Here is a 15665-nt window from a genome sequence, read left to right as displayed (position 1 = left end):
ACCTTGATTTCAGAACTCTGCCTCCAAAACTGTGAGGGAATCAATTTCTGTTCGCTTAAGCCCCACCCCAAGCTTGCGGTCATCTGTTACGGCCGCCCCAAGAAACTCATACACATGCCAACCCGGGGTTATTCCCACTGTGGTCTCCCCATAAGCAGTGTGATGGGCAGAGGTCTGGCTTTACCTAGAAACAACAAAACAAAACAAATTTTCTTGCCCTTTCCCCCCACCCTGCCCCGAGAGAAAAAGTGAGAATAGTATCTCTACTAATATGGAACAAATTAAAATAAGCCAGTAAACAGTAGAATCAGAATTTTATATACGGGTTGGTTTACAGTTTCAAGGGTGGTGGACGCATGAAATACAGCAATAAAAAGCAATAAAAAGCACCGGCATTCACAAAGTCAAAGGCACGTGAAAAGCACGTCCTCCACAGGACAAATGTAAGATATTGGACATCACATTTTTGGTTCTGGATGATTTTTTCTGAAACTCTCCACAAGACGTGTGAAAGCAGCTCTTTTGCCCCTTTCCTCTTCCTTCTCCTCCCATTTCTATCCCCCTCTCACCCTAAAAGAACCTAATTATAGGAATGAGATCACTAAGCAATTGAAGCTGAGTCCTGACTTGTGCTCTCCTGAAGGCACACCATGCCTTGCCTAACCCGTTGATTCTTTTCCTAGATAAAGAGAAGTAAGAATGAAGAATGAAGCAATTTATAAACACGACTAGCTCTCAACCCCCAAGAGACCCTTAGCAATCCTGCAGGCAGATCACGTGGGCAGGAGGATGTCTGAAGGAAAAGTCAGCCAGTCTGCACGCAATGGAGGATATGATACAGAACCCAACCTCTTGTCTTGATGATTCGCTGAGATTCTTCCCCCTTTTTTTCCCTTTAAAAATGATCCTGGCTGAGCAGAAGCTTCAGAGTTGGTCTTGGGACATGAGTCCAGCTTCTCCACAGACTGCTGGCTTTTCTAAATAAAGCAACTTTCCTTTCTACCAATGCTTGCCGCCCTCCACCCGCTGATTATTGCCTTTTGAGCAGCGACCAGCCGAACCTGAGTTTGGTAACATGTGCGCACTTCTGTTTCCTAATCAGCTTTCAGGAGGACCGTTGGATTCCCCTGGTCCGAAATAGGAAGAAGAACTGACTTCACATTATTCTCCCCTTTCATCCTCCTCTTGTTCCAAATTGTCGGTGATTATCTGTTTTACGTTTAATTCTCTTAGTCATACCCACTGAACTTGAAAACATTGCTGAAACTTATTTTTCTTCCTCTGCAAGGTTTAGACGGTTCTCAGCAGGACGGCACTGGGAGAAATGTTAAATTTAAAAAAACTCAAATCAAGGTGGAAGCCACCTGATGCCACCAATGACCCTGTTTGCATGTTCTCACCTGGCCTGTTCCGTGTTTTCTATTGTATACATTCCCTTTACTTGTTTTCCAGCGGCACTAACACAACCCAAGCGTTTTCACGCCCAGTGGTTTCAAGGAGGCTTGAAAACTGGTTCAGTTGAATCACACAGGCTGATCACAGCCAACATCAAGTCCCTTCCTTATGTCTCAGATCTCTACACTTGCAAAACACTCAAAGAAATGTCGACCCTCCCCCCTAAAAAACACCCATTCTGTTTAACCTTGCACAGAAAAAAAAAAAAAAAGAAATAAAATAAAAAGCTACACCCAAAAATCACAGGGTCGGACTAAGACTCAATGTTCTTCAAGTTCTGTCTTATGTCCTTTTCCAGCCCCTTTGGAAGATTTAAGGAAAATAAATCAGAAATCTGCACCACGCCCTCTGGTTTTTAGAGAAACAGCCTCTACTTTATAGCTTTGAGGCCACTATTGCTACTGGGAAGATACAAGTGAAACAAAGAGGGGGAAAAGGAGAAAAAAAGTCTCTTCCAGAATAAATATTGAATGTCTGTGTGTGTGGTGTGTCTGTGTGTGTGTGTGCGTGAGAGTGTGTCTGTGTCTGTGTGTGTTTTCACCAGGGTCTCCAGCCGCTTGGCCCTGGTGGGAGGTGTGAACAGAATCTCTCCCCGCACCCTTCTCTGTATGACAACGGCCTCAGAACTTGGATTGAGAAGACTAAGCGCCCAAGCATCTCTGCAAACAGACTCGTCTGTTATTTTTACCATAATGACAGGAATATTGCATCACACTCTGGTGTTGCAAAGCCTCCCCAGAGGTCAGAAGCAATGAATTACAGGGGTGAACCCTCAGGGAAGAGTGAATGGCCAGACGGGGCAGGAAGGGATGGAAAAGACAAGGGTCCCTAATCCCCATAAAACTACTCACATAACCCCCGGTAACTATAAAGACTTGTGATACGCCTTGATCTCGTGTCCTAGAAGCTTCTACAACTTGGGAGCATCCACCCTTCCAAAAGGAAACAACCATTCCAAACATCACGGGGTGAAAGAGAAGTCCCCCTCCAGCTTCAAGAGGCTGATTCTCAACAAAACTAAAATCCTTAGATCAATAAATTCTCTATCCTCGGAAAATCCCAGTAGCGCTCACACAGCTGCCACAGCTACCATGTGTGTCCGAAGATGCCGACTTGCCCCGCTTGCACAAGAAGGCATCCAGTGACCCTGAGGACAAGACCACAATTGTGCGAAAGGGACCTATGGTCACTTCTTTGGGAAGAGGAAAGAGGACGCCCTCTCTGAGCCTGGTGACACGCTCCTAGAAGTCTGGGCACCCCCATCCCTGGGGACCAGGGTCCCCTCTGTTGTTTTCCTGTACAAGGAAAGGAGGCATGAGGCATTGTATACAGAGGGCAGAGGGACATGGGCAGTATTTGCTTCCTGCTGGGCCCTGTTCCCCATCTTTACATCTTTCCCTATTTATTTTCTATCTATCTATCATCTATCTATCTATCAATCTATCTATCTATTTACAATGTCCAATGAGATCCTTCCTAAGCTGTGAAGACAAGAAATCAGCATTTCAGCCCCCTTCTTCCTCTTGAGGCAGGAGATAGATGGGCTCCAGGCGAGACATTTACAACTGGCCTCCTGTTCACACTTCCTGGGGTGAGAAGAAGATGGGCTCCAGGCCGGACATTCATTACCAGCCTCCTGTTTACATTTCCTGAAGCAAGAGACAAACGGGCTCCAGAACTACATATTTATGACCGGACTCCTGTCTCTATTTTGAGATCTGCACCTCGATATAAAAACCAGCAACAGAAATAAGGTAAATAACCGGACATCGGACATTTTTATGGCAGGGACAGAGTGGGACTAAACCCTGTTAAAAGATCAAGAGGTCATACATTTCCCATCCTGGGGGCAAGGGAGACATTGCACATGTGCAGAAAGGCTCCTTGGGGGTCAAAAAGGAGGGGGCACCACCCCATAACAGGTGATGCTAAGGCCGTCCCATAGGCCTCTGGGCTGAAATCCATCTTAGAAAATAGTTGCACACGCGTGTTGAGGAGGGTCCTAGGCAGGTCAGGTGTGGAAAAATAAACCAGGTAATTGGCCAAAGGTAAGCAAAGACCGGGAAGAACTGCCCTATATGAATGAACTAACCGCCTCTTTACTAAAGGGCTTCTCCTCATTAGGGGGGACGCCCACACCCTTTCTCTCCGGGTGTGCATCTCTGCCCTGCTTCTGTCTTAACTAAACAAACCGTTTCTCTGTGTGCTCTCCCACTTGTTGTTGTGCTATGTCTCTAGTCATAAATTTTCCGCCTGTTTTTACAGTTTTGTCTCCATGAGAAATGCATTTCTCACTGGGGGCAAGAGCCAGGGGGTGTGGTGGCTGGGATTCCTGGTTTTCATCCAGGTTCCCCGGGTTCAACTCCGGGGCAGGGAATCAAGATCTCGCTTCTCGCCACCGCTCCCTGCTGCCTCTCCGGGATCACTGCAGTGGTCTTTCCCCCAGGGGTTGCGCATGACACTTGGGGTTTGGGTCAGGGGCCTTTGTCTTCCATCCCTGACAGCTGGCCTCGGTCTAACAGAGGTGCTTGGGAGGCCTTGAACTCCTGGATGCCATCGCTCTTGGGAAACCCTGGGCTCCTTGTATAAATGCATCCACACCTTCCACTGGGCTTCCATGGGGTGGAGGGAGATTTGGCTCAGCTCCACCATGTGCACGGCCCCAAATGGGAAGTACAGTTGATTTACAATGTTGTGTTACTTTCAGGTGTACAGCAAAATGATTCAGTTATATGTATACGTATATACATATTCTGTTTCAAATTCTTTTCCCTTGTAGGTTATCATAAAATACTAAGTAGACTTCCCTGTGCTGTATATACAGTAGGTATAGCACAGGGAACTCTACTCAGTATTTTATAATGGAAAAGAATCTGAAGAAGAATATATATGTTTATCTATTTTATTTATAGTAATGTGTATCTGCTAATCCCAGACTCCCAAATTTATCCCTCCCACCTTCTTTTCCCTTTGGTAACCATAAGTTTGTTCTCATGTCTGGGAGTCTGCTTCTGTTTTGTAAATAAGTTCATTTGTATCATTTGTTTAGGTTCCACATATTAGTGAAATCATATGATATTTATCTTTCTCTGTCTGACTTACTTCACTTAGTATGATCATCTCTAGGTCCATCATCTTTTTTATGGCTGAGTAATATTCCACTGTATACATGTACCACACCTTCTTTATCCATTCATCTGTCGATGGACACTTAGGTTGCTTCCATGTCTTGGTTATTGTAAATAGTGCTGCTATGAACAGTGGGGTGCATGTATTTTTTCGAATTAGACTTTTTGTCTTTTCCAGATATATGCCCACGAGCAGGATTGCTGGATCATATGGTAGCTCTATTTTTAGTTTTTGGAGAAAGCTCTATACTGTTTTCCACAGTGGCTGCGGAAATTTACATTCCATACACTCTTTTATTTTAATTTTGATACTTGTACACATTCTGAGTCTACAAGGAGTCCTTTCTGAATGCCTTCCACCCTCTTCCCTCTCCTCAACAGTCTTCAGAGCGCTGGTTCTCAAGAGGGGTGGCATGAGGTCCCCCTGAGGATGATCTGGAAATCTGGGGCGGGGCCTCTTGCTGTTCTCAGAATGACTTAGCACCTGACTGTCATCTGTGGGGAGTGTCCTTTAGACGAGGTACAGAGGGCTAATCACATGCTGAGGAATCTCTCACCGCTTACCGCACGACGGCTAGGTGGCGCATCAGATGCTTGTGTAGAAAAACCTTTCAGAATGATCGGAGGCTAGGACCCCGCTCGGGTTTTACACGTGAAGCAAATTCTCGTACAAATAGAGGAGGATTTACTGAGAACATATGTGAGGTTCATGAGTAATAAAAGAGTCAAAGAGGAAAGGTCACATTAAAAATTGTTGACAAGAGAGACAAAGGGTTGCCAATATTTAAAACTCTTGAAGTTACTTAAAGGCAATAAAATATTTTTCCCCCACGTAATCATCCGAGAAACAGATGGACCGTCAGCCAGCTTTCAAAAAGTTCTGCTGGGCATGTGAGCAACCAATGGCCTGACTCAAATGGATGGGACATGATGGCCAAGAAATCTTAGGAAAAGACTACAAATCAAAGAGTGTTCTTGTCACAGTTAGTGATGAAGTTAAGAGAGTTCTGATGAAGGAGAGATTCTCATACACCACGGAACAAGACAGCTCTCTAATTGAAATAGTTTTCAGACATTTTGTTCACTATTTGGCATGTTTGTATAAATCTTGATTCAATTAAATAGTAAAATTGAATTATTAAGAAATAAAGTAACTTCGTATGCATCTAACTGTCTAGCATCTGTTTATCTATCATCTATATATCTATTTATCTATCTATGCATCAATCATCTATCCATCTAGGCATCAATCATCTATTTATTTTCTATCTATCATCTATCTATCTATCTATCTATCTATCTATCTATCTATCTATCTATCTACAATGTCCAATGAGATCCTTCCTAAGCTGTGAAGCCAAGAAATCATTTTTGTTAAAGTTAAGGGGATTATCATAGGATTTATCGTCACACTTACATTATGTATAAATAACCTTGCTGGTTACTTCTGTCTTTACAAGAGTTAGATGCAGATAGGCTCAAAAAAGAAAAAAAGAAAAAACCTGACAGAAGTAAATTTCTCTCTTTTGGATGTTTAAAAACATTTTGGATGTCAATCTTTATGGATGATTTAACAACATCACGTTGATTGGTTTCAAAGATCAATTAGATCCTACCACCGTACTGGGTAATGAATCCATTTGCAGTGAATACAGAACATTAGCTGTATTTACTTTAGGATGAGCTTTAAAAATAACTTTGAAGCCAAAGCACAAATCGAATCAATCTAATCAGAAAGGTTCTGAGACAAGCTGAGACTTCTTTCCCCTCTTTGGAGAGGAGCTGCCTTGTTTGTATCACTCAGCATTTGGCAGTGCGCCAGTGATGGAATCTGAGCGCTGGAAAAAACAGGGCGGACATCACAGATGCACGTTGACACCTTTATTTCCCGCAAACACCTGAGCGCTAGAGTGTGGGACTGCAAGGCAGGGGAGGCGGTTGGTTCCTGCTGATCTCGGCATCCCTGCTTCCACGATCAAGACACGGGAACCTACCTGGATTCTACACGTAGAACCATGACCACTTCCAGGGTGAAAACAGTCTCTGCTTTATTTTACATCTCTTCACCATCTGTGCTTTTTCTTGGCCGCCTATGGCTATTTCCATCTGATGTTTCTTTTGACTATCCTACACAAATATTTGTCATCTGTATTTATTTCTCCTACCCCTTGATTATATTCGTGCGTCCATCCCTCCAGCTGTTTGTTTCATGTGTGCACCATCTTATATAAATGGCTTTTTCCCTTCCTATGTCTCTTAAACTCAGATATATTCAGTAGGAGCTAACCCAAGCGCGTGGTTACTTTAACATAAGCTTGGTGAAATCACACGCCCAAGCATTTACACGGACATACAAATGACAACAGAGCTCATTCACCTTTAATTCTCCTTTATTGTAGGTAGACATTGCATTTCCTTCTTTATTTGCATGCAATGAGGTTATAGGGACTTCAGTTGAAGGGCAGGAAGGGACTTGCAAGCTACTAATTATGAGAAGGGGCCCCAGAGAACTGAAGGGAAAGGGCATCTGAAGAAAGAGGAAGCTCTGGGATTCCCATACAAATTCACACACTCAGGACAGACCCAATGAGTCCCCCAGAGCCCCTCAGAAATTTCTGAATCGCTCTCCTGTTTAATTTAGGCAGGATATGACAAGACTCATAACCTTTTTGTGTTTTATTTGATTGCCCAAAACTGTAAGGTAGGGTAAAATCCACATACAATGTCCAAGAGAGAGGAAAGAATTCTTTCCAATTATGCTACCAAATGAAAATTCAAGTCTCCCGTGTGTGCATAGAACCAGGCGGAACATTTTGCTTATTAAATTAGGCCCTGCCTCCTTTGATTTTTCTAATAGCTCTGTCTGCACAAGGCATTTGTCCAAAATTCTTTTGGTCTTCCCCACTTGTATGTAGGAAATGCAATCAAGCAGAAGAGCAGAGATAATAAAACGTGAATTGTATACTCAAGTAGCCTTGTTCTTATTTCCTAAATAAGACCACTCACCTTAGGACATTTAACTTTTATGAAATCTCAGCTCCGAGGAGATTTTAATGTGTCTCAGAACACATGATTGGCTAGGGATAGAGTGAGTGTAAGGTCACTGACCCTAAAAGTCAACAGCAGACTCTGGGGTCTCCTTAAGCAACGATGGAGTGAATGACAAAGGGGTTGCAATTCAGGACTCTCCCTCCCTCATATCCTGCCTGAACTTGGAATCTCTGAGCTACGCTGATGTTAAGACCTAATTCACGAGGATGTTGGAATAATTAAATGAGGTAATGTCAATAAAACGTCGGACACATGGCAGCGGTTCAAGCATTGCTTTGATCAAAGAAAGAAACGTTTCCTTTCCAAGAAAAGAATTTGGTATATTACTTCAAAAATTGATTATCAGCCATGTACTGTAGGATTCCAACTCTATGACATTCTGCGAAAGGCAAAACTATGGAGACAGTAAAATTATCAGTGGTTGCCAGGGGTTAAGAAGCGAAGAGGGATGAATAGGTGGACCACAGGGGAATTTTAGGGCAGTGAAAATACTCTGATACTGTAATGTCATTACACATCTGTCCAAACCCATAGAATGTACAACACCAAGAGTGAACCTTAAGGTAAACTATGGCCTCTGGGTGATCATGACATATCCGTGTAGGTTCATCACTCATAAAGAATGTACCATCTGGTGGGGATGTTGATAGTGGGGGAGATTGTGCATGCGTGCTGGGGTGTAAGGGATGTAGGGAAAATCTCTGTATCTTCTGCTCAATTTTTAAAAAATTTTTGGTCACGCTGCACGCGGCACGTGGGATCCTAGCTCCCCGACCAGGGCTCGAACCCGCACCACCCCTGCATTGGAAGGCGGAGTCTTAACCACTGGACCGCCAGGGAAGTCCCTTTTCTGCTCAATTTTTCTGTGAACTTAAAACTGCTCGAAAAAGTAAAGTCTACTAACAATAATAATAATACAGTTTATTATCTGTGGAAACTTTGACGTATATTGGAAAACGTTGTGTTGTACCTGATGCCAACCAAGATCCGGGACCAGACATTTTGTATATTTGTTGATTCATTTGACGAACTTGACCAAGGTGCTTATTATGGGATACGAACTCTGCGTGCAAGGCATACAAGACAGAAAGCCCTAAGGACCTACCCTATAACACAGGGAACTCTGCTCAGTGCTATGTAACAACCTAAATGGGAAAGGAATTTGAAACAGCATAGATGCATGTATATGTATAACTGAATCACTTTGCTGTACCCCTGAAACTAACACAGCTTTGTAAATCAACTCTACTCCAATATAAAATAAAAAGTTAAGAAAAAGGAAGTCCTCCATGTTTTCCTACATCTATGTGTAAAACAAACTCTAAATAAAATCACATATATTTTTTAAAACGGCTTAACTTTTTGACTGTATGACTCTTTTTTTTCCCCTCACCGTAACTGGTTCGATGACGCAATTCTGCTTCACCAGAAGGGATTTCTGTGTTCGACAGGCTTAGTATATTCAAATGTGTTCACTTCAATCTGACTGACTTGTGAATGAATGATGTTACTGAATACCATGTCGGTTACTTATGGGATATTCTCTGAATTTCCCTGTGGGTCCCTGTGAGGCATAAAGAACAGGGGCCCATGTAGAGCTGAGTCAGGGGGCCTGCCTGGCCGAGGGCTGAGGTCACGCAGGGCAGAGACGCAGCCAGGACAGTTGCTACGGTAGCTGAAACCCAATCCCATTGCCCTCCGTCCGCCGTAAGGCAGCTTCTGCATTTACTTTTATGGTCCCATCGTAACTGCTGGTATTCCTGGTGTAAATATGCACCTCACTGCAGAGAACGGCCAGGTGAGAGGGCTCTGGGTGTGAAAAGTCTGAGACTACCCCTTGCACCTGAGAAAGAGGAAGGCCAGCAGATGCATAGGTATGTGGAAAGTTTAGGTTCAGTATACTTATTCTGTCCTTTATCTTGTTGGCCAGATGTTTTGTGTTATCTATTTATATCTATCTATCTATCCATCATCTAATATCATTAAGTTATTTGTCATTTGTCATCTACCTATTATCCGTCTTCTAGCTACCTATCATCCATCTATCTATCTACCTATCTGTCATCTCTCTATCTCCCATCTATCTATCTACCTATCTGTCATCTCTCTATCTCCCATCTATCTATCTACCTGTCATCTCTCTATCTCCCATCTATCTATCTACCTATCTGTCATCTCTCTATCTCCCATCTGTCTATCTACCTATCTGTCATCTCTCTATCTCCCATCTATTTATCTATTCAACCATCCATTCTTCCATCCCACTTGTCCAGCCATTTATCTATCCTGTCTATCTGTCTGTCTATCTATCTATCATCTATCTCTATCTATCTATGTCTATCCCTATCTCTAACTATCTCTCTCTCTATAGCCCTCTATCTATCGCTCATCTAACTATTTATCTGTAGAAATTCATCACATTTCCAAGTGACCACATGGACACAAACATGAAAAATCGAATAGCCACTGCATTTCCAAGAGAATGTGCTGTGTAGGATGCTTTTGCAAAGAGTTCACATTCTTTTCCCTTCAGGAAGTGATCAGAGCCCTTCAGCACGGAAGCCAGCTAAGCTGTAATTCCATTTGGACTCCATAAACAATTCCATGTAACTCTGCAAAAACAGCAAGTGAGTCTAGATTTCATGTACAACGTCACAAGTTCTGGGATATGCATTAACTAGGGGCAATGATTAACTTAACATTTGTCTGATATAAATAAAATTTGCCATAGATCTTTTAAAAAAATCTAGGTGTAGTTTCATCATCAAATTTTAAAGTGACTCTCACCTGCTTTTGGTAAAGGTCATGGACGTCTTATGGTTTATGGTATATCCATCTGTTCAGAGTTTTTCCAACATTTTAGCAATTTCCGTTAATATTTCAACTCTACAGCTGATGATTAGAGAACTAAAGAGTTTAGACTCTGAGTTGATCCCGCTGTTTCAAAAGCACCAGTTGGGCTTATTCTATTTGAAATGGAAGAATTTTTTTTCATGGGAGTGGAATTTCCGCTTGGTTTTTGAAAATCTGCTCTGATCCATGATGTGAGAGATAATATACATCCTCTAGAATTGGAGTTGGGTGTATACCAAGCATTGGCAAACCCAGAAAGACATGAAGACCAAGAATGTTTATTTAATTTTACCAATAACCTGTATTGATAGACACATTTCTTTATACACAGAATCCCACATGGATGTGTAAAGCATGGGTCTCTATGGGTTTCCTGTGCTCTGATATTGCATACATCAATCAGATTAGCATAGGATATAAGAGGAGTTTCACAGAACCATTGCAGAGTCACCTTGAACTAAAATGGCACTTTTATATTTCCAGCCACACTTTTCCTGCCAATATCAAGCAGTTTACTCCAAACCTTAGAATTCTTTCCTTTACCAAAAAAAAAAAAAAAAAAATGCACTTTACTTTCCTTTATCTCTGAACCAGCAAGCTTTGTTTTTACTGAAAGGAAATCTTGAAAATTACTCTCTGTTCGTTTTCCTAGCCGTGTCTACCCAGCTACGTTTTCCATTGACGTAGATGTCTACGTGGAATTCTGCTCACTCTTCCTCTTGGAAATTATATTTCTTTTGCTGTTTCTGAAGCATGAAAGGTGTCTGGTGAGCCATCAGGAGGTAGTGAGATTTTTAATGACTTTTAAGATTTCCCTTTACTGCATCCAAGACTCAAATCAAACGTGGAACAGTCTATTCTTTGCTGTTTATTGTAAAGATTCATAAGCAAATCTAGGGAAATTTTATTTTGCTAAAATACCAAGCGGTATGTCAGGAATAACATTATTATTATTGCTGCCTTTTCAACCTTTAAAAACACACAGAAACCCACCTTAATACACTGGCTGCCAGGCAAATACCTAATATGGAAACTGTAGTGGTTTGAATGGTGACTCCTAAAAAAATATGCCCAGGTTCTAAGCCCAGAACTTTTGAAAGTGACTTTATTTGGAAAAAAGATTTTTGCAGATGGAATAAAGTGAAGGATTTTGAAATGAGGTCATCTGGATGAGGGAGGCCCTACATCCAATGACAGGGTCCTTCTAAGAGACAGAAGAGGAGAGACACAGACACAGAGGAGAAGCCCTGTGAAGACAGAGGCAGAGACGGGAGGGATGCGGCCACAAGCCCAGGGACGCCTGGAGCCCCCAGAAGCTGGAAGAGGCAGGAAGGACCCTCCCCTGGAGCCTCCAGAGGGAGCACGGGCCTAGAACACCTTGACCTCAGACGTCTGGTCCCCAGGACTGGGGAGGATGGATGCCTGTGGTTTTAAGCCCCCAGTTTGTGGTCACTTTTGTTACAGCCACCGCAGGAAACTCATACAAACACTGTCTTGGAACTCCTGCCTTTTAAGTTTTTAGCTACACCCGTCTCCTTGGTCCCTTGGTGCAGAAACCTCTCCTGGAAAAGAGGAAGGCTGTGTGGCTGTTTTGAAGTGATACTGTGTATGTCTGGGCTTTCTCGGCACTTTCAGACACTACTGCCTCCCAAAGAAGGTGTGTGGGGACTGCCAGCTGAGTCTGGCTTTCCTGACGTAATAAAAATTGTCCCCCCTATGCTCTCCTCTCTGCTACATCTACCACTCATAGAATTGCACACAGAAAAGAATGGAGACAATACATCTGTCTACCAACTTCCAATAGTCAGAGATGCTTCCTGTAGGAAATTAACCAGACAGGGTAGAATGCATTCCCTTTAACAGAAAGTAGGAAAAGCAGATGCGCATGGGAAAACACATCATGTTTAGAATGAATAAGTATGATGTGTTTCGTGTATGAGTTTTTCCCAACGGATTGTGGTTTTTGGAAACTTATAGATCCAAAGCACTGTCATCCTAATAATGAGAAGGTGTGCCTTCAATCCAGGAGCAAAAGTCTGATTTTGAAATCATTGCAGTGACACTGGCGCTCTCAATATTTTTTGGATCCATCTCCTAAAGTAAAGGAAATAAAAGCAAAAGAAAACAAATGGGACCTAATCAAATGTAAAAGCTTTTGCACAGCAAAGGAAACCATGGACAAAATGAAAAGACAGCCTACGGAATGGGAGAAAATATTTGCAAATGAGGTGACCAATAAGGATTTAACATCCAACATATATAAACAGTTCATACAATGCAACATCAAAAAGACAAACAACCTGATTGAAAAATGGGCAAAAGAACTGAATAGACATTCTTTCAAAGAGGGCATGCAGATGGCCAACAGGCACACGAAAAGATGTGCAACAATGCTAATCATCAGGAAAATGCAAGTGAAAACCACAATCAGGTATCATCTCACCCCTGTCAGAATGGCCGTCATCAAAAAGAACACAAATAACAAATGCTGGAGAGGGTGTGGAGAAAAGGCAACCCTCTTGCACTGTTGGTGGGAATGTAGACTGGTGCAGCCACTATGGAGAACAGTATAGAGGTTCCTTAAAAAACTAAAAATAGAGCTACCATATGATCCAGCAATTCCACTCCTGGGTGTATATCTGAAAAAACACTGGCACTCCCTCTTCTATTCTTGTGTCCCCTGGCTCTTGTGGGATAACACAAGCATTCTGCAAATTCTTCTTCAGCTTTGAGAAGGGCCCCCAAGTGGTGTCTCCTGGGCTCACGTACAAAGCAGACAAATGGATTTAAGGTACAACATGATAAATATAATGAACACTGCTGTGTGTTATATATGAACGTTTGTTAAGACAGTAGATTCTAAGAGTTCCCACCACAAGGAAAATATCTATTTTTTCCACTTAATTTTATATCTATGAGATGTCTGATGTTCACTAAACGTATTGTGATAATCATTTCATAACGTAGGTAAATCATTACACTAAACGTATACAGTGCTGTATATCAATTATATCTCAATAGAGCTGGAAGGAAAAAAAGAAAGCGATAAGCAGTGAGATCTGTAGAAATGTTCCCACCGACCACTTTCATGAACTTGCCTCAAGCCATAAAATCAGTGAGAGACAGAGCCAGGAGTGGAGTTCACAATCCCCCAGAGTCCAGTGAGCCATGCATTACAGGAAACCATGGCACTTCTTGACTTAATTTTTGGAAAAGAAATATGGTCCGGATTATACTTACTACCTGTCCAAGCCAGAAATTTTGTCCATATCACCCTAAGGAAATGCCCTGTGAAAGGACAACCCCCAGATCTGGAAGTTATTTCTCTGCAATTTGGTGGGTCACCACAGGCTTCATCTGATCAGACAACTTCCCTGCAGCAGCCCCATAAAATTCCCCCAGATTCCGAGGTGGGGATTAGCTCCTTACTCAGGCTTGATGTGGTTCCATTATGGCCCTTTATTAATGGACCAAAAGCTCAAAGAAGACCCTTCATGAGAGTACAGCTTCTTTCTCAAAGATGGTGCAGAACAAGGAAGAAAGGAAAATATTGAGGTAGATTCATCCGAGGGTGTGGTTCTAATCTACTCTTTCTGTCTTGTTGCTTTAACCTAAATATCTCCCCAGACCAGCCTAAACCCTTCCAGCTCTGATGCCAGGGGCCAGATTGAAGGTTTTATCATCTCTTACTTTCCTGATTGCAATGCCTTTCTCATTGACATCTCCTCAAGAGCCACTCTTGTTTAGTCCAAAACCCACTTGACAGCCAGCAGGGTGTAACTATATATCTGTCCATCTTGCATCCTATGGAAACTCACTTCTCCCAGCATTCATTAGGTAGGAACTGTTCAAGTCCTTAGCACACTCTCCTAAGTGTTTGTTGAATGAATATATAAAACAGGTGAAAAATCGGCTTCAAAGCTGCCTTGAATTCATGAGCTAAAATAATGACATCAAAACAGATGTGGTCATAAGTCGTGTAAATAAGAATTCTTTCATCATCTTGAGCGCTGGAATCACGCATAAGAAATGGTTCTCTGCATCTGGTTACTTTCTACTTCTCTGGAATCTCAATTCCATGCAATGAAGTTGGGTTTGGAGGTTGTTGTCTGTTTTGAATTGTATTTACTTGCCTCTTTCACGAGGGTTTTTTTCTGGTAGCACCAACAGGACCTCTTTATCATGAATATCATGGAGAGTTCTTTGAAGTACCTGAAAAAGAAAACAAGAAAAAAAATGTCATATTGCCAATCGGAAAAAAAAAAAGAGGTGTGGTCATATTCTAAGAGTTGAAATGTAGAAAGAGCTTCTGATTTTTTCTCCTAAAATGCCACCAGGATCCACCACTTTACTACCCTCCTAGAAAACTATTTTATCTAAGATCACCATAAAGCTCAGTTCCATGTCACAATGCCATTTCATGATCTAGCTACAGACAGCTCTGCTAATGTAACAAAAATTGCTCTACAGAAACACTTTTATGAGATTTTGTCCATAGCGCAGTAACACTAAGGAAGGAGTCCTTTGGACAACATATTTGGGTACCATGACTATATTTGTTTACCCCAAATATTAAATATTCTTAATTAAATTGGCAATGATTTTCTGGAGGGAAAAAAGAGAGATGGTCAGTTCCCGATTTTACCTGGTCACGCATCATTCCCTTGTAGGTAATAACTTTATCGGCACAGACGGCAAATGATGTTGAACTTACTCTGTTCTTAAAAGGAGCATCGGTTGGCATTCTTGGAGCCTCAGAGGAGAAATAAAGAGTGAACTTGTTGAATTCATGTCCTCAGAAGGCAAGAGCCAATTTGAACTAGCACAGGACATGATCAAGGACACCAACAGGTGCGGCTGGAACCAGTCTCCCCAACTGCTTCTTCGTCATCTCCAGACCAATGGGGTCCTCACATCCAGCCTTCCCTTGGTATTTCCACTTGGGTCTCTCGGTGATAGAATCTCGAACTCAGAGCTTGCCGTGTGTAGGTTTTTCCCTTGAGCACCATCTTTGCAAATGGCACCAGCCTACCTCCAGTGGCTCAAACAAGAAAACAAGAAGTCATTAGTGATTAAGTATCCTGTCCATTCTTCTGCACCCCAGCCCACAGTCCATGACCAGCAAGTCTGGTTACTCCTATTGCCAATATGGGTCTCAAATATATGAGAGACTGGCCC

General features: G+C 42.3%; 1 long non-coding RNA gene across 2 annotated transcripts in view; it reads right to left on the bottom strand.

Annotated features, from left to right (window-relative positions):
• Positions 1-297: 297 nt before the first annotated feature.
• The window catches only part of LOC309652466, a 66530-nt gene continuing 51162 nt past the window's right edge, over positions 298-15665 (bottom strand). Inside the window, exons 3-4 of one of the 2 annotated variants that reach the window (XR_014258721.1) lie at positions 5908-8879; positions 5851-5871 (exon numbers count right to left, since the gene is read on the bottom strand). This is a non-coding gene — a long non-coding RNA (uncharacterized lncRNA). Of the gene's footprint in view, positions 8880-15665 lie in introns of both variants that reach the window. The other variant, XR_014258722.1, reaches the window with a different exon arrangement.

The sequence above is a fragment of the Balaenoptera physalus genome (genome assembly GCF_965194825.1).
Source record: "Balaenoptera physalus genome assembly, chromosome: X".
Taxonomy (NCBI): domain Eukaryota; kingdom Metazoa; phylum Chordata; class Mammalia; order Artiodactyla; family Balaenopteridae; genus Balaenoptera; species Balaenoptera physalus.
The sequence above is the reverse complement of the archived record's forward strand: the minus strand, read 5'-3'. Positions and strand labels throughout refer to the sequence as shown.